This window comes from Neodiprion virginianus, chromosome 6 (genome assembly GCF_021901495.1).
Source record: "Neodiprion virginianus isolate iyNeoVirg1 chromosome 6, iyNeoVirg1.1, whole genome shotgun sequence".
NCBI lineage: Eukaryota > Metazoa > Arthropoda > Insecta > Hymenoptera > Diprionidae > Neodiprion > Neodiprion virginianus.
The window spans coordinates 21,887,907-21,908,318 of NC_060882.1; the positions used below are offsets into that span (position 1 = coordinate 21,887,907).

A 20,412-nucleotide genomic window follows, 5' to 3' on the forward strand; every position below is an offset into this window, starting at 1 on the left:
AATCCTACGTCAAAATTCCTACAAATCACAAAACCGCGCGCGCCACTCTGGCCTTTTCTATATAACTGTAGTATATGTATGGTATATACGTGTATACGTATATACATTATACATATACATATTTTCATCCCAATAGAATTGATTCTGCTGTTTGAGGACGGGGGAAAAGAAACCCTCCACCCCGCTGCGCAGCGCCCCGATCACCCTCATGCCGCGAAATCAGGAACCTGTTATTTCCGGTCTATTAAAGCTAAGCAACTTATTTTTATGAGAGCTCGGAAAGACGCCCGGGAAATCTGTATCTTACATTATGTAGTGCACTCGAATAGCCGACCGATTATTCGGAGCTGATCAGGTTATATAAGACGGTAGGTTTGAATATTACAACCACTATAGTCATCCAGTAGATTTTATTCTTTGACCAGCGATTGTGCGGCAGAGAAATGTCACTAAAAATTGATCAGACACTGAATTAGTTAATCAGCGGCTTTGTGTGATTTACAACAAACGATCGTGATTGAAACTAGCTTTACCCTCTAGCAAGTTTTTTTTTTTTTTTTTCATCTGTGGACAGATCAAGCACGAGGCGTTCGTGCATGGAGAACGATGGAAATCGAAGATCTGCGAAAATTTCAGTTTTTTATACCTGAGCGAATTAAAGACGGTTCTTTGAAGAGAAGGATGTAGGTACTCCGGATGTAACGGCCGCCTTCATCCTTCGGAGAATCAAGGCTTACACGGGTACGTAGCTTGCAAACGGGTAAGCATGAAAAGAATGATAAAAAACCAACTAGAGAAATACAACAAAAATATAAATATATCACGTCATCCGCGTCACAGAAGGTAGCGTATTGACAGTTTTGCGTCGTTGAAGGACCTGCCAGGGATGTAACAGTGTCTCGGCAATTATAGACTGCGTTTGCACCAGGTTCACCAAGTTGGATACAGATGTAACGGAGGCATAACCACGTTGACTTTTTGTACAGATCACTTGTGGGAACTTTAAGTTAGACGGGACAGGAACAAATAGAGACAAAACAGAGGAACAAGAAATATTCTTTAGAAGTCTAGTTTCGACCGTATCATGAGCCATGACATTTCGTCGCTACCATTCGGTGTATACGATAGAGTGAGGAGCTGGTGATCCGTGACATTGCGCTACCTATACATAGGGGAGGACGAGTAAAGAGACGAAAGGAAAGGCTGATTCCGAAACCGTGCGTGATTTTGCGCACGGTTGTTTAGCCCGGCCGTTACGAGGATGGGATGAAGATGAAAAACCAGATTTCGAGAGCGACGAGGAGAGGAAGGATTAGGGGAAATGCCAGGGAACAATATTCGCGTAACAAGTAGAAGCGAAAATACAGCTGTTCCGCTCCGTTCAGTTCCGTTTCGTTTCGTTTCGTTTCGTTTCGTTTCGTCCCGGCGCGGTTCTGCTTATACATCGTGCTTCCTCCTAGTCGCAGGATTCCCGTCGCGGGCCCGGCTCTCCCTCCTCCTTGATCGTGCCCACTGTTCTGCGCTTGAGATATGGTCTAATGTAATTGTTCCCTCAAGCGAGTAAATTGTTTTTTCCGCCTTTCCTTCAAACACATGTTACTCGATGTCTGCTGGCGACACGGGCCTCGAGGGTACGGAAGAGTGAATGAGTGACCGTGTGTCTAACTAACAATAAGTTGCTCGATCCGTCAGGCGAATTCTCCTGACCGCGGAATGGTCAGCGGGGAAGAAGTGTCGGGCGGTTCTTTGGGGAGCGAAGGTCGTCTTCTGGTTGACCGAATATTCAATTTCAGCCAGCGTTTCATTGAAGCTAGGCGACCCTCGTTATCAGAGGTTGTTATCAATTGAGCCACCGCGGGAATTAAAGCAATACGTCCGGGTCGATATCGCCTAGATTTTAAGGCCCAATCGCGCGAAAACGCGCAGTCACCTTTCCTCTTTAAATAACACGATGGCTGACGTTTAATTCGGTAATTTTCGCCGGCTTGATTGTTGCGTTCTTGTCAGGTTTTGAGTTAATTAGCTCCTTCAAGGAGGACGGAAAGAAAAAGCTCGAGACCGCGCCGCGACTTTGCAAAGAATTCCGAGTACACGGTAAACGCTTTGAGGTAGAATTTCGCAATGTGATTGTGCCACGAAAATAATTCCCTTTTCGCAAAATCTCTCGACGAAACATTCCAAGACCTCTCACCGCAAAGGAGACTCGACATTTTCTACCCCCGGTTATTTCATCGAGTTTATTTCAAGAGGCCCCAAAAGCTGCCCTGATCGCCTAGCCCGATTTATCTGTATTTACATTCTCGGATATTGTTATACCGTTTTAAAACTTTACGATCTGTACACCGTTCACGCCTCCCCTGAAAACAGTAAATCTATATTATACAAGTGAAGAGAATCACGCCGAGGGTAGGCAGGACTTTCAGTTTATCCCCCCCACCCCCCCACTCTCAGTGAACGGCATCTATCATAAACGTCAATAACATTGTCCTAGTCGGCTATCGTCGGATGAGCTGGTTCAAATATCCCAAACGAATAAAAGACGGAATAGAAAGGATCCGAGAAGTCGATATAGCGTCAGATTAATGCGTATCAGATACACCATCGAAGGTATAGGTATGTATAGGTAAGCTGTTGCGAGACCGAGCGTTGTCAGAAGCCATTTCAACTCCAAGGCGTTCCATTCCCGCCTCACCCTACCACCAACATCCATAATCCTTCGCGTACCGGCATTAAGCGACCATGGCCATGCTGTATCAGCTTTCCCAGAGTCTCTCTCTCAGGCCGGGAAGACGCGGCCGCGTTGTTTAGAATCAGCACTAATTCCCCGGCAGCATTAGTCGGCAAGTTGAGGTCGCCTGGTTATTTCCCCTCGATTAGTATAGTCGCGGTTCAATTCCGATAGCCTCGGGATTTCATCCCCGAATCCTCGAGCTTGAAACGCGAGCTTCTGACTCGACGCGAGAATAAAGCTTGATTCAGCGCGAGTCCTGCGGCCGCGTTGATCCGATCAGAAGCGGTTATGGTATGGTTAAATATGCCTCCGCAGGTTAGCTTCGCGACGCCTCGCGGCCCGTGTGAGTTACGAGGCTAATGCGGATGTAATGTACTTCTCCTTCTGCCTCCACCCACCGCCCCAAGCCTCCTTCACCTCAGTTGATCCATATTCCGTCGACTTCAACACCCGGTCCGAATCACGCAAGGTATTTATATATTAACCCTGCCGAATCTACCTGCCACTCTGTGAGCACTTGTCGTTCATCCGAAATCTATGCGTCCTGTAATCAAGCCTTCGTCGTTGACCGAAATAAGTGTGGATCGTTTATCGTAACTTGATGCAATTATGAGATTTATCTCACCCGTGAACTGTGTATAATAATGAAAGGTTGTTCCTGAGTCGTGTAAACAGCTCGCTGGTTTTTTGTTCCCGACGATTCATCGCCGCTTAAATTTTTAATTAAAACGTCGTTTTGTACAGAGAGGAAAAAGAGCTTCGTCGCTCCTGGTGCTCGGCTTGAATTACGCCTGAGGGAAAAAGAGAGAGAGAGAGAGAGAAAGAGATTTGCTGGGCTGCAGAGAGAATCTCCAGCGGCAAGGCTTCGGCGCAAGAAATCACAAAATAGGCGAGAGAAATAGACTAGGAACCGAAACTGAATGTTAATTTATGCTCAATACTTGGTTTCTTTTCTCACATTTTCTCTATCCCCCTTTCTCTTTCCTCTTCTTTATCCCTCTCTTCTGCTTAAGCCGCTCAAGAGAACGGCATAGAAAGGAGCTGGTGGCTTTCAGGGGGAATAAAGGGGGAGGTTTAATTCCTTCCTTCCCCGGGATTTCACTTCTGGGAATAACGTATTTTACAAAAAAAAAAAAAAAGAAGAAGAATTAGAAAAAATAATGACGTTACATACAATGGCTCGATATCTTTTTTCCTCTCTTCCTGATCTCTTCCTTGAGCTCTCGTTTTCCCGAGTCGAGAAATCAATTGTATAACAATTCTTTATGCTAAATATGTAGAAGAGAAAACATGATCTTGTCGTTCAAATCTCGACGGAGAGAAAGTGGAAATCCTGCAACCAATTTATACGATATCATTTGTGAAATATCGCAGTCCATTTGAGGTAGCATTATGGAATTATCAACCTCCGTTTAGGTCTACCGATAAAATATGATAAAGTATAAATTCAGCGAGGATCGCGGTCGCGTTTTCTCAGCATTATATAGTGGACTCTCGACTTTTAAGAAAATAATGCGGACGAGTTTCATCTCAAACAGCCCGATCATTCCTAATGGCTGTGAAATCACGTGGCCATACACGTATAACGAAGGCACAGACGCAAGGGTAAGTTGTAAGAACGTCTACCGCACGGTTTGAAAATGTAAATATCTATAACTTTTGACACGTGCGGTGGAAAGTTGAGGCTACAAAGGATTTTCAAGTTCCCCGAACTCATGTATAAAATTGAGTCGATCCCGGCCTAGAGCTGGAGTATAAGTACAACGTGACCTGCTTTCTCGGTGCGTGAACGGCGTAACACGAGGACAATTATTAAAGTAAGAAAGACGGCTTCTGCGTCCCAAATCCCGTACTCTTGCGCGTAGGGAAACTGATCTTGCCGGAAAGGACGGCGGTCGAAATAGCGCCAATAACTCGAGCGAAGGTCTGCGATTATCACTCGACAGGACGACTAGGACCCGGTTACACGGAGCGTGGAGGACGAGTACACAGTGGCTGTCACTAATCGGTGTGTCCTCTTCCCGCCCAGGGTGGGCTGTGTTTCTGCAGGGAATAGTTATCCCCGTGAAATGAGTTCGAGCCCGGCTTGTTCTTCGGGGCTAAACGCGCTGAGGAAAATCGAGGGTGTTGCTGGAGGTTTGGGGACGACGGGGAAAACTAGGAGGGATTCGGGCGAAGGTCAGAGGTGGCTGCTGCGGGGGCTGGAGATTCTTAGCCGGAGAGCTTAAGTTAAGCCCGCGACGCCGGCTCATTGCTAACAACGGAAGGAAGAGGAGGCCGCAGCCCCCCTCCGCCCCCGGCTTCCGAGCATCCGCTCCATCCTCCGTTTCTCGGAAACACGAAACGAAATCTCTTTCTTCACTTGGCGTGCTATTCGTCTCTTGTTATAGAAAAGACTCGGGGCTGCTTCAGCCGCAAACACCGAATCGTACAGGCCCGAGGAAACTCCACCCCCTCTTCTTTGCTCGTAAGGAATTCCTACCTAGCAGCGTACAAGATTAGCCGCTTTACTTTATATTTGGCTAATCTCTGAGGTTTTCGCATCTTTGATCCAAGGCTCGAGATACCGAGGCGAATCTTGAGCCTTGGTCTATCAATTTCAAGAAATACTTGTCGACGTGTTTGAAGATTGCTAATTTTCTTTCCAACTTCCCGCAATGGAATTGGAGCTCGGAAGGTACATGACTTGTAGTAGGTTGCTACGGTGTCGGGGGAACGTGGCACCGAAATTGATGTCGAAGATTAACGATTGAAAGTCGTCGCTGCAGGGTCCAGCTCGGACCGTTCACCAATCTCGGGAAACCGAGAAAAATGGCTCAGACCGGAGTTTAATCCTATTTCAAACTTTCCCGTGCAACTGACCGGAAATTTAGAGATGTAACCCGGGAGATGGTCTTACTCGGAGCCGCGATGCGGCGCCCTTTATCGTTAAAGCCGTTGTTTTCACCGCCGTATTATAATATGCTATCTACTTGTCATCTCCGTTCTTCCGAGTCGACTGCCATACGTTATTAACTAGGCTCATTTGTCAGCCAACGTGTATAGGTTCAGTTCGAGGAAGAACCGGATTACGCAGAACCGCCATTTCTCCGTCCGTCACCCTGTCCGCCCACGACATATTCACTGAGAGTTATTAACGCGGGCTGCGGGTTCCATATCTTCTATCGCTAATTCTGAGACTCGGTAAAACCGACATGCTTTAGCCTTACACAAAAGGTCGCATTGTTCAGAATCTTGATACTTTCGGCGCGCGTGTAAATAAAGAAAAAAAAACCAACAACGTTATCCTTCAACAGATGAAACCATTATCGATATTTATATCGTATAACTCGATTCATCTTTAGTTCTAAATTGAAACGAAAATACGATTCTTTCCGCAAAGATTTTTAGCAGTATAAAAGTTAAATTCTCGGTTAAATTCATTTGAAGCATCCATCGCCACGGTCATAACCAGACAAGCAACTGCTCGCGTGGCACTGGATGGCATCAATTGGCACTTACAGTGGTCCCTACTTCCGATTACAGCGACCTTACCCGTGTCGCATGTCCCTCGGCAGCTCCTTCGAGCCTTTCCCGCGGTCCCACATTCATCCCACACCTCGCTCTGTTCCTTAACCCGAGGACCTCGAGACCTCTGATCCTATTCCCGACCCCGGGTCTCAACCCTGAAATCCGCCTTGGAATTAATCACGCCAAATTTCGCTTCTCCTCGGTACGCCAGTTCGGCCTGCACAAGGAGACGCTTGCGAAAATCCAGCATTTTATTCCGCGTCAGTGAAACTTGAGGCCGACGTATATATAGAAGAGCGAGGATGAAGAGCGAGTAAACGGTCGAACGAGTCCTCGATTTCAACGGAGTTCCGAGGAGTCGACAGCCCTGGCTTCATTCGAGCAGAAATTCATTCGGTCATTTTTCTTCCATCGATTTATACTCAAGCTACCGACTTAAATCTTGCATCCCGGAACTCTAACGGTAGCAGAACGGCGATTCCCTGCGGAGTACAAATCTCCTGAGATTCTACCTTCCGATAACTAACAGATAACGAATGACGCTATTGCGCTGATGAAATTATAAGCGTATATACAAGTTGCCTTTCAAACTTGTGGCTCCCGCAGGCCGCGAGCTAACGAAATAAAATATTCCGTATTGCTCAATGATCGAGAGATCGATGAGCTATCAGTCGTCAATTATCGAAGAGGTGAATTTTGGCAGCTGTGCATGCAGCTGGAAAAGTCGGCAAAGTCGAGTTTTCGTCGCACCGGCTGTCGGTGCATCGAAAACTTGGTTCATCCTACGAAGTTAAGGATTGCGGTTTAAACTGTCTGTAAAGTTTGCTTCCGTGTTCATGAGCGAGCAGGCTGCACTTCACCCAGACACCTCTGGAGCTCATGCTCCTTTAGTTCGGGTTATAGGTCACGTGAGACGACGCACAGACGTCTGCAGGCGTCCCGACGCCACGGCGTATCCTGCAGTTTGTACAATTTTGACTCACATCAGTTAGAACTTTGAACGAAATTAATGCCACTCGGGGAACGGTGAGTTTTCTACCACGTAGGGAAATGTTTCCAGAAAAATATATATTTTATCTCCACAAAACTCGCGACTGAACCGGATATCGCAAACATTTGCTTTCCTACATAGACAACTATTTGATTCATTGTTGATAAAAGCACGCGTGCCGTTTTCAACTTAGAAATTAAAATTGAAGGCAACGGAATCTCGACTAATCCAATTTTGTCAATAAACGAAAAAGCTCTTGTTCGAGGTACGAGCTGAGGAATGTGGATTGTAAATTTTTAACTTTCTCTGATAATCATCGCCAAACAATGTTGTCAACATTGCTCGCGGGCGCTGGTCTGGAAAACGGGATTTTCAAGGCTGAGAAAAAAATTTCAACGCGTTAGATAAAATGATGCGGTTGTTGAATATCACGCAAACCTCGGGTGGAAACGTATCCTCGGTGCCAGGGTAGAAACCCGAGGAAACTGTGCGGATCAGTTTTCCGAAAGTTACAAGGGTGATACACCCGGTTATGTGGATATATTGTCATCATTCGGCAGCATTCGAATTCCCCACCGGCGAACTCATTCCTGGCAGCTTAACGACAAGTTGGCAGATGGCGGACGAGGACTTGCACGATACGTGAGCCGTGGAAATCCTCTTGATACTTGCGAGCAGAGGTGGGATTAATGCATTCAGGTTCTAGTACGTGCATTGTGCGAGTCACTGATCCCCTACTAACGCGTCGACGATACCCGAGCAATGGCTCTTGACGCCTATAGTAGGTACCGGGAGCACAATACACCTGTATGCACGTCATATACGTACGCTGAAATGTGAATAGGCACTCGGACCGTTGGTGGAAAAGGTTCTTAATTCCTGCAAGGATGAAGGATCGGATTCGTTCGTCCCTGCTCGACGCCAGGAATCCCTCCCCAGATCTTATATTTTAATTCGTTCAATCTCCGGCTCCTCGGATGCTAATCGACCTTCCGGATCTCGCGAAGCGTTAGAGAGAGGTTAAAAAGATACACGGCTCGGTGAAACTCTGTTGACACTTAAAGTTTCTGCAAAGGAGAAAAAAAAACAGGGTACCCACTCCGCTCGGCAATTTATAATTTCGCAATATTTTCCGTGCGACAAAATATTTTCTCTTAAAAAAGTCAAGTGCCGCACTTTTTACAGTCAACATTGACAAACGGTATATTCCGACTTCACGGATATTCACAACTTTCGGACACGTTGATGCCGAAGTGAACAAACATGATAGTTACAACGCTATATATAAGAAGGAGGGACGAATCCTTTCCGTTAGTCCTCCATATCCTTGGAGGGTGGTTCGATCACGTGACGCCGTACGCGTCAAACCTGACGAACGTGGTTTCCGTCGATGCAGATTTATCACAGCAACTTCTGACGGATGAAAGATGATCGGAATTCGAAGGAATGGGAGAAGTTCGAACGTATATCCCGCTGTCTTTTTCGGTGAATTGACACAGAGTCAGCGGGTTCTCGTCCCTGAACAATAATTCTTCCCCGTCGTGCAGCGTAACGTCGGAGTCCGTGCATCGCGCAATTTCGAAATGTGCATCGCAGGTCCGGAATCAACGCAAACAGGAAGCTCATTAAGTTGTGCCTGCGGGCAGCGGCGCGCCTTTCTCTGTAAGCGGCAACCGTGTCCCATCGCGATATACCTCTTGCCTTCCGCTCCGTCTCATCCGTTATATCATCGCCCTGCACCCGGCTCGAATACGTCTGCTTACAAGTTGCAGGCATTTCGCATGTCGCACCAACGGATGCAGCAGCCGCCAGCTTATGTCTGACAGGCACGGGACTCTTACTACTGACGACAGGATCCGGAGCCTCGACAACGCGAAACGCCTAATTAGATGTCACGTGCTGTCGTATATGGTGATAATTCAAGCAGAGGGTTAAATTAAACAGCGTATATGGATTTCGGATTTGGTTGTAGGTGTTTTGTAGGTACAGGAATCAGGGAGTCGGATTATTCTTCTTGGTTAAAAAATTTCACGCTCTCTGCAGGGTTTCGACGGCGAAATATAGAGTGACGGACAGCAAACTCCTGTTCATACAAAGTTGTTATTACGGTCAGGATGAAGTTTGGATGAACGGAGAACAATTATTGGACTCCGTATGGTCATGTAACGAAAATCCATCGCGGGGCAACGTCGACGGCGAAAATAATGAAAATTTGTTGCATCGTGCAACGTGTCGATACGTCAGCGCCTTCAAAGGTTTGCTTTTCATTACTTCGTTTCACGACGACATTTTTGTATTTTGTGTTATTATTTGTCGGGTGCTTTTAACGAGAATATAGCAATACTGCTTGACGATTGTCCACTTTTTTGTTTTTTCCCGGAATTCGGAAATATGCAAGTGATCTAGAATACGGTTTGGCCTAATTTTGCATGTACCGCAACGATGTAATTAACAGTGAGAAAAGGAGTAATGTGACTTGAAGGTGTGTAACTTGGAGGATTTAGTTTTAATATTTGTTCCTTCCATTGGAGAAAGTTACAATAATAACACACGTAAATTCTCTTCGAAAAACAAGCGATCCAATCAATACGACGTAGAACATGCTGGATGAAAATTTTACGCCTATGGCACTGATAAAATGTAAACTTTTTTTTCATACGTGAAAATGAAAACGATAATTTTATAACCGGAAATTGGCTATGCGGATTCCCGTTGTTGAATGTGTTACAATTTTGTGTCAGTCGAAGTCTAACCTGTCTTCACCTCCGTTCGAGCCACACCTTCAACCCGGAGCCCAGTCACACCCTACGGAAGCAGTCAGGTATGTTTATTACTTGTACGTTACTGTCAGTTAAACAAATGCTCGAACCCAACCCCGAACTGAAAACCGAACGGAGTTGAACGAGCCTAACGCAGCCTGTCTTCGCACCGTGCCACCCCCCCTTACGCCCCCGCACTCCTGCGTCGTTTCAACCCTCGCGAAGCCCGTCGAATACCCACATCATTCAACTTCATTCGAAACCCACGGGGGACGGGCAGCCGAGGAGGATGTGTTGCGTCAAATATGACCTGGCGCACTCGTGGCTGACGCGAAAAATTTTAACCAATGTCAAAATTTCCTTTCTCGGCCCCGATAAATCGATGAAAAGAGTAGACTCGAGAGATGAAAATTTAAAAGAAACAGCATTTACACGATGGAAATGTTGTCTAGGCTCGTAGGTTTGATTTTGAAGTATCTCAGTATCTTTTCTTTAGACTTGCAGGCTGGTGCAGTTACGAAAGACCGGCAACAGGTAAACTGTCAGAATTTCTTGATTTCGAACGTGTGCGATGCCATTGTCAGGGTGAAACTGTAGGGTCGATTGCCAAGTTGAATAAGAAACGTCAAAGTTTCTTCCTCGAGAGTTTGTTAAAATGTAATTAAGATGTGAACGTTTTAATCAGTGTACCGAAACTCGTGCAGGTTTCCATGACGTATAACAAATTTCCCTTGGCATATAGGAACCTCGCAAAACTTCACAATTATTAATTATGACATTACACGTGCAGGTTATGCGAAATGCATCCGTCGCCATCCAAGCATCCGTGATTCGAGAGAGTATAACGCACAGCGCTGAACCAATTTCCGGCTAACTTTGTCTCCCGGGAGATCTGTTATCCAGGAAAATATCTACCTCTTGTGAATCCCCTCGAAGATATTCTGAAACGAACGTCAAATCACGGTTAACGTTTCGTATGATTTTACGAGCAGTTGAACCGAATCTTCTTCAAAGATATACCGGCGACGAAATTCAGCGTACCATTTGGCAAAAATATACTTGAGAATAGTTTTCAATACACAAATCGAAATACCTTTTTGAATAATTCACTTCAAGTTTATAGCGCCATGTAAATGTCTACTTTAACTTCAAACGGTTGTTCGAGATCACCGGTGTCTTTGATCATAGATTTTCCTATTCTCACCCGAGAAAAACAGGGCAGCAAGTGTGCAATGTGAATCGCGAGTAATATTTTAGAAACTAGACATCGACGTGGAATTTTATCAACACCAAGTTGCTTTCCTTCTTCAATTAACTACTTCTCAACGGTTACCGATGCAACCGATGCGTGGTCGGCATTCAAAGAAGAGAATTAAGTCCCAGAGGGGCGGACTTCTCGCGTCCCTCGTCGACATATCGTTCTTGAACTCAGGCCAGCAGCGCTAATTTCATTAAACGTGAAGGCGATTGATCGCGATGAACCGTCTTCCAGAGAAACGCGAGGTGTCGGCTGGATCACACGGTGGTCGTTTCCGTCGACATTGGAAGGAAAAATTGAAGAGTGGAGGACGGTGATCAGCAGATTCGAAAAGATGAAAAGATACGTCACGCCGCTGGCCTCTTCCGCAATCAGCTGGTCAAGAAGCGAGGTGGCACCTGTGTGTTCGCACCCGCGTAACCAATCATAATGTACATTGTATACGCAAGGGTTACGGACTTTTTATTTATTTAGGATTTTGCAGCGTGGAAGATCGGTTGCAAATTCCTCGTGTTTTATCGCCCGGATAAAACTCAGAGACCCACATCGCTCGCTCCGCCTCTTTTGTAGTTTGTCAAACGTTTCCGCAGAGTTGGACGTTAGTTTTTACAGATTGCGGCAGCGTAATGACCATCCTTCAGTTTTGTGCCAAGGGTTGAATCCTATTATATGTGACTGCATACTGGTACCGAAACTGTAAGGTATTTGGCACGAGTTTAATCTCCTGGACTCCCGCATTGGATTTCGTATAATAATATCTTCAAGTGAACGTAATACCGTGTAATATTCACATCACGATTTTCTCGAGACGTCACTTTGCACTGTCTGAGAATGGGGCAGAAAAAGGGGAGGAAGAAAGAAGAAAATGTCATGCGAGAGGAAGAAGCGGGGGCAATATGGCAGCTTATCACCACTCGGAACGAATATTTCTTGCGTACGTGATTTACAATCCAAGTTCTGAGGTGGAAAAAGAAATGAAAAAAAAAACGTAAAAAAAATAACAGACACGAGGTTCTTCATATCCTCTCTATAGTCCAATAAAACCCGGCGTTAAAATAATCCGATCACATCCCGGCGAGCTAGACGCGGAACGATCTTCTTCATCTTCTCTGCCAACGAAATAGCGTTAAAAAAAAGGAAACAAAATATGTCAAATTTTTAGACATACGGCGTTCTATTCTGCAATTTGTCAAAAACACATCGCTGCTGTTCCGGTCGACAGGATCGTTGCAAGCTTTACCCTCGCAAATCCTCGGTTTTTACGTCATGACGACGTTGCCCGTGCGTAAAAATATCGCCAGTTTGAAATTTCCGGTCTAAGAAAGCTCTTGTTTTCTTTCTCCCGTGGCAAAATTTTATCGACTAAGTCGCGATGCCTTAAAATTGATTTTGCTTCAACGACGCTCGACTTGCGCGTTTAATTTTGCGTCGTTGAAAGAGTAGAAAAAAAAGTGAATAAAAAAAATCGGAGCCTTCTTTTGCCTCGGTTTGCATGTATTAAAAATATTTTTATACTTCCATTTAATTTTTTCCCCGCAAAGATGTCGAGACGAGAGAATACAATAAAGGCTAAGCGTCGTTTCATGTAGTCTTGAAAGAAAATTTTTCGCTAGAATCGACGCTTTGAGAGACTTAATCTGAGACTAGACGCAAAAAATTCGCTTTCTTAATAACTAAGCAAACGAGAACGAGGAAAACGGGGGAAAAAATGTTTCTTTGAACGGTCCACTCGTCACGAAAGACGCAATTCTCGTCCGGCGCGTCAAATTCCGTTGCCCGAGCAATGAAATTATACATTTAACCTAGCCCTCGAGATCGCGGGGTGGCAGCTTCCCCCTTCGTACAGGGGGTGTGTAACAATTCTCGCCACACGCTGCCGCGCTACTTCCTGTTGATATACGCGACCAGTTGTTGTGCTAGGCGTCGTTATCCTGGACTGTCCTCCGGCCTGCTGCTCTCGACTCGATGGCCGTGTTGGGATATTTGAAATAACGATAAGAGCCAACAACTGCAGAGGGTAGGTATTATGTACAGTACCAGTGAATCAAACCTCGCGCGGACTGCAGTCACCGTGCTTTACAACCTTCGTATATATTCGGGCAGATACGCGCTGAACAAACGCGGCCATAAGATATCTCCGTTACACATACGAATCGTGACAAAACGGGAATCGCGACGGTACACGGGGGTCGACGTTATTTCTGATCGTACAGTAATCGTGAAATTTATATCCGATTCCTTGACTACCGAGGCTCTAAATCGCGCGATGAAGTGCGCGTAAAAAACCCTGCCACAAAAGTTTCGAGGACCCGGCTACGGCCGAGAGAGATTTGCCCAATTTTCGACTGTTGTCGGCTTAAGTGCGCGATTGACGTCTACGCGTGCGTAAGATTTTGCCGACCTTTCGCTGCTCTTCGCTGCAATTTCACATTCCACTTTTTTGAAATAATTTTCAGGACTCGTTGTTCCGTTTCAAGCTGCGATTTTTTCGTCCGCTCAAAGGACGCTGCGAGCCGTAAAACCACTTCAACAAGGATACGAATTCCTACGAGTAGCGTGCGTGGATGTTAAGCTCAAAGTGTTCGGCGCGCCGCCGATTCAAGACTCCTCTCGGAATTTCGGGATTTTATCAAAAACCCCCAAGTGCGGGTCAATTTCGGTCACTTGACTTTCTCGTCATCGGAGACTCGGCCACTCTTTGTATCGGCTCCCTTCCGACGCCCTTACAGCCAACGCTTGTTCTCCGCAGTCTCTCACCCCTCGTCGCGAATCCCGTCCCAGCACGCGACTTGCCGCCGTCGCGTCGACTTTGATGCTCTGGAATTTCTAATACGGGTATGGATATGCCCGTTGGCAGTGCCGAAGTACCAACTCGTCCCTTTCCTCCTTACGTTGACTCGTCATCGCTGTATGGATTCTCTTGTTTCGTAACAACCACTTGTGGTTTGTGTTGGGGATGATTTTCACCGAGAACTTACGGGGCTGCAAGGTGAGGCGTCTCATCTGATATCAGCCTGCTACTGATTGTAACTGATTGTATAGATGTTGGGCTTAGACATGTCGAAAGGCGCTCTGACGGAAAATGTGACGCTTCAAGGTATAAGTAACGTCGTTTTTTAATTATCTTTCCGAACTCTGCACACTTGTTCTGTTTGCGGAGCAGTGTATCGAATATCAAGAGTTAATTACGCTGCTATTTTTTTACTTCAAGTACTAAATTTTTACAAACAATAATTAAAATTGATTTTTTTATTGTGAGGCTAAGCACACAATTTGATTCTATTTCAGTTCAATTTAGATCTGTGTCTTGGTGCACGTTTCGAGTTTTATCTCGATTTCTGAAAATAATAAGGTCACTGATAGTCTAAATACATATTGAATGATCAAAGTATAGTATATACCTAGAACTACGTTCCATGGGACGAACATTTACCATTATAACATTATGTTAAAGTTCAAGACAAATAAACACAAAGTATTTTTAAGTGCAATTTCTTTTATGAATAGAAATGAGTATAATAAGCGTTAAACTAATTTAAAAGAAAATTCCCTCCATCATGTTCAATAGCTCCAAGTTATACGCTTATTATATACCACTTGCATGCTCCACAATTGACGCACGACTTTACTTGACAACCTTTTAAGTAGAGCGAAAAGCATATAACTCGTTCAAGCAACGAGTTCTGAATTAACTAGTTGGACGAGCTGAGCAAAATAGACTATTAAGTAATAAGAAAAAAGTGGACTCTGACCGCGCAGTTCTGAGGTCTTTACACGTGTAAATACCTCGTGGAATCCTGCACAAGATAAAATAATGAGAAAATGTTCGTGAAACTGGATACCGTAAAAAGTCAGATCGCAAACAGGTGCAGCGGACAATTGTACCGCTGCAGCCTTTTTCTTCCTCCCTTTCTCTTGGATTTTTTTTTTCTTTTTTTCTTTTTCCTCTTGTTTTGTTCAAGCTGGCTTGTATCCCGCCCGCAAAGTACCGGGCTATTTGGTATGGCGGTGCAAAGTGGGCGAACCATATCCGAGCTACGGGGTAAATGAGGTCGTCGGGTAAGATTTTGCCCTGTGACCGGGGACCTTTACGATTGTCGTGATTTTTAACGCCCACAGTTGTGGCGGCGGTTTCTCGCGGAACGTTCCTTGCAATGCGGAACCGCAAGCTCGCTTCGGGAGATTAAACAACGCGGGATGGTCGCGGAAGATACCGAAGTCCGTGAATTGCCGGGGCTGCGACTACCTCCTGATAAAACAATAAGGCCCTGAACTATTATAGGTATAATATCTAATATCCACTGTACCTATACGGATATAATAATATCGTGCCTCCGTTTCGTCCAACGGGAATTTAGTCACGGTACGGTTCGGGAGAACGGTTTATATTATACGAAACGGGCTCAGGGCTGAACGATTTTAATTTCAAAACGCTCTGTGCTCAACACTCAATTTCTTCCCATCATCCCCCTTGCTCACGATACCAATGCTGCCGTTTTCATTCGTGCGCACGGACAGATAACGACATTTCCGTATCCTGCAGTTTATACAGAAACTGTACACCGATCGAGACGCAAGTAGTGATTTAAGCAGATCGCTGCGTTCCGAATGATGATTTTTATGAGAGTTCACGAAGAAAGGATTGCAATTTTTCCTTCGAACTGTGCACAAGATCGATAAACTAAATATCTCCTTTAATCGATTCCTAGGCTGAAAAAATTAATTTTTTTGCGTTTTTTTTTTCTCTCTATTTGGCGCAAGTATTTCTGCGTACAAGCTCATCGTCCAAGCGTATACGGGGAAACACTTGGCGACGAATTCCTGCAGCTGCGGAGTGAAAATATCCTGGTTTGAAGGTAGGATTCCAGGAGTCCAGAGCGGGAAGTAGATGAAATTCTATTGCGAGATGGCCGAGGTACATACACGCGGCTTGGATCCGCGAATGCAACACAAACTTGTTACCCTCGATGTGGGTGAGAATCGTACGGAGATTCTCCGCCGAGTTTCTCGCACGTTTCTGGGACTCGAAGACCTTACCGAGTCCAGAATCCAGACGGGTGTGGGTATAATAGCTAGGAGAAGCGAGTCGGCCAATGGTGGTTAGATGAGGTTGAATAAGGTGGAATGGATGTAATTGTTTGCAGTGCATTAGCTCCACTGCGCTGAACAAATATCATTACGAAACTCCGGCTCCGTTGCGTTGCCGATTTGACTCTAAACCCTAAGTGGTCGTAGACTCTGTTTCCTAGTTTTCCACGAGCCTCATTTTGCACGTTCAGATAGCTACCGCTGCTCACTCCATTCGGGGGGAAAATTCACTTTTGTTTACCTATTTTCTGCCGCAGCAACCGCGACACACTTGAGTGCGGTTTTATCGAGGCACTCATATTTGCACACTTAGGTACTTTCCCTGATTTTATCTCTTCTTCTCTGCAGATGTGATTTAATTTTCGCAATTCGATTTTTCTCGTATATTTACGCTCCTCGACTACTTCGACGATCTTTTTCACTCTCATTTATGGGTGTGTAATCTGATCGAAATATTGATTACAAGCGTTGATCAAGTTCATTCTTTTCATTCGATACTTGAACTCTGACATTGAAGCGTTTGAATATTGTAGCCACAAGTATTCGTTAGCAGCCTGGTTAAAACCCTGCAGCATCGTATTGCAACTCTTTGTTTTTTCGATGAATCGTGTTTTTAACGGCCACGCAAACCGCACACAATCAAGTAATCGCCTGGATTACAAATTAGAACGCATTTGGTAGTAAAGTGAATGCAATCTCCAACTACTTTCTTTCAAGCTCCGTTTCAAGCACCGTATTACGTTGGTGTGATGAAAACTTGAATTTGTTCAAACGCGTGTATAAATCGAATCGAAATATAGCTGCGATCGAGAATATAAAATCCAAATAAAATAGCCAGCTAACATCCCCGTCGAAATATTATCAATTTAATACGTTATAACCGAGTTAAATAAAAGTGGATCGAATTTTTATGCTACAAAGACAGAGTATGATTGCTCGAGGTCCGCGAACCTGGAATCGGATCAGCAACCGCCGAAACAAGAGTTTAAAAAGCATGTACTCAGTCTCGGAGATATGAATAATATAGACAGCAAAAAAAGAAGACGAGGAAGAAACTCCAGCGAGACCAGGAGAATCAAATTCAATGAAAGCTTTCAGCTCGCTAGGAAAGTTGTAATTCGATGAAGGAAGAATTCAATAACAATACTTGTCAGGGGTTTATCCTCTCGCCTCGGGGATAATTTCCCGCTGGCACTGTGGAACGTCATTGACGAAAGCAAAAACTGACTAGTAGGTGAGATGGAAAAACAAGGGGACGAAAAAAAAAACCAACAACAACTATCCGCCGTTTATAATTGCCCCGAAAAGTAACGTTATCGAATGAATTCACAGCTTACCGGTTTTAAATTCACATTTACAATCTTGATCGATCTCTAATTGACAATAATTTCAATCGGAAATACCGCGCGCGTTAATCGAGACTGCCGTGTAAGATTAATGAAGAAAAGGCTTACTCACCGGTAGAAAAAAACACCTGTTAGTTAAGCGCCAAGATCAAGAGGGCAGACCGCCGATTTCGGCGACGTCATATCTGTCGGTGTAGATCTTCAAAAGCAGCTTTACAACCCGGTCCCAAGGGGATGAAAAGCGCTGCCCTTTCAACCGCGCGGTTTTCCAGGTGCAGGTATTACAGTTCCGACACCGAACCGCACCAACTTCTCCCTCACCGGTCCTTCCGCAGCTTTCAAGTAGCAGTCACACACCCGGCGATGCGCCGGTCACACTCAGGACTCGAGGCGTCAGGGAATCGCCGGTCGGGAATAGTAACCCACGCGAGACACGACCGTCGGGTTTCGTTTCGCGCGGTACGCTTTCGGCGCAAGCTCAACCATTTGCGCTCAACCGGGAATACCGTCGTCCCTTCCCCCCGTCCCTCTGCAGCCGCGAATCCTGCGCCACGCGAGACCCCCCCCACCCCCTGCCCCTTCCACTCTTCCTGCATCCCCTTCCGTCGTTTCTTTATTTCCCTCACTTTCGAAGGCAACCCTCGCCAGACCCTTCGCATCGAATCCTGCACCTTCGGTCCCATTGTGGTCGGATGCTCTGGAGTAGGTTAGGCATGACTTAAACTTCGTGCATATTTCATCCCTGTAGTCATCGACCTTGTTCGTCCTGCGGATCGCATGTACGTAAGATATACATTAAGTATATAAAATTGAGGATCGATGTAGACCTTTCGAATTACTGTTGCGTTACGGACTTTTGGGATAGACACGTGATTGACGTTCGCCGACGTTTTTAGCCGTTAATTTATGATCAGATCCGAGGAATGGTTGATTTATGTTGACGCACGTTGTGCCGGATGGCGAAATCATTTTTTTTTTTTTGCGCTATGTATTATGGATAAAGTTCGGGATATTAATTGTCGTGTCGTTGATTTCCTGACACGTTTCATTGAACTTTAATTGATTTCAGGATTACACTTATAGATGTACCTGTAGATACTTTGAGACAAGTTGACTGTGATAATAATAACTGGCTTACTTTCACGTGCATGGTAAATATCGTTCCCACTTTATGGACGTCGTTTTGACGTAGGCTGAGTAGCATGTATACTTTCATTGCACTCGCTGCGAAAATTACTTGATATGAAATAAGGTGCAATTCAGATTCCCGATTGTTTGTGCATATATATCGTTAATTTTCATCGCGGAAGATGAATTCACCGCAAATCCACCGGTGTCCTAGCCGGTATAAGATTTTTATTATTTACGCAGGGGATTCTTGCTCATCGAGCGATGAAAAATTGCTTGGATTATGCAATTTCGATTTTCTTTCAGCAATTCATGAATTATCTAAAATGAAATGATGTCTATCAATTTTTTGAAACTGAGAAGCTGAATCTACGTCCTAAAGGCGACCGAATCCTGCGTCAGTTAACTTTTTCAAAAGCTCTCGTGAGATTACTCGAAGCTCAAGATGAAGACGGTATCCTGAACTATGTGAGATCGCAACGAGGTATTCGATTGGCGCGTTAGGTATGTCGCTTGCAATTCAGATTTCATTGGAGGATACTATGGACAGCTTGCCCCCCATCCTCGAAGTGAATCCACTGCAATTTCACCCTCGGTCAGCCGATCAAGTTCCGATAAGATCAGCTTTTAGCTGATCGAATATGATCGCCTGAATCAGCAGAAGGGAATATTTTGGCCAGAAGCTATCGTAAAGACCATACCCCCCAAAAAGCGAGTACTGACTTGGACGACATTAGGATTCATTTAGATTTTTGGCCCTAGTTTCATCCTTGAACAAAGCTGATTGAATATTGAGTACGGGAGATGACATCTGAGCTTCGAAAGGTGATTTGAACCGGAAAAATTGCGGCGTTTATCTAAAGGCTAATAAGTAAGCTACGGCCATCTACGATATGATAATCTAACTATAGTAAAAAAGTTTCGATAACGTATTTAGCGTGGTGAGCCGAAGGATGCATCGCGATTCAGGGACTTCCCAACTTTGGCGACGTTGGGCAGGGTAGGTTGGCGCATATGGAGGGGTAGAAATCGGTCGATAATACAGAAAGCTGCGAGTTCTGCTATGTTGGCTGCAGAACGAGGCCCTCAAGCTCAGTATCCACAGTGGGGAAACATTCGTCATTCGTCCGTACCTTGCCAACTGTTGATGTTTATGGATAAAGCTCGTGAGCTCGATTTCATTTTCCGTTATTCATTTATTTCCTGGAACATCCAGAGCTCCCTTTATTGTTAGAAAACATAGTGGAAACAGTTTACAATTACTTTGCTCATTGCGTCATGAGCGCCATGAGTAAGAATATTACTGTCGTAATTTTTTATCTGATATATTTGTGCCGATGACTGCCCATAATAAAACTTGTAATGATGGTGTTACGGATGTTGATGTTAGATTAATTATCATAGTAACACCATGTTGGGGAGTTTTTAGTCATTTGACAATGTTGCCATTAACTTGAGGTACAATTCCTATAATTATTATTCAATTTCAAGCGAACGTTACAAACGCGTATCGACAGTTCAATCATTAGCAGAGGTTTCGTTGAAAGGACGTTGCTTTTGTTTCAAGTGTATCGAGTACCGTATATTATACGTTCGATACA

General features: G+C 44.9%; 1 protein-coding gene across 5 annotated transcripts in view; it reads right to left on the minus strand.

Annotated features, from left to right (window-relative positions):
• Positions 1-20,412, minus strand: part of LOC124306718 (lachesin-like) — a 57,605-nt gene that overhangs the window by 18,848 nt on the left and 18,345 nt on the right. For 2 of the 5 annotated variants that reach the window (XM_046767654.1, XM_046767653.1), the window contains exon 1: positions 17,796-18,154. The exons of the other annotated variants lie outside the window; for them this stretch is intronic. The gene's annotated coding sequence lies outside the window, so the exon portion shown is untranslated. Of the gene's footprint in view, positions 1-17,795; positions 18,155-20,412 lie in introns of those variants that run through there. 5 annotated transcript variants of the gene reach the window in all.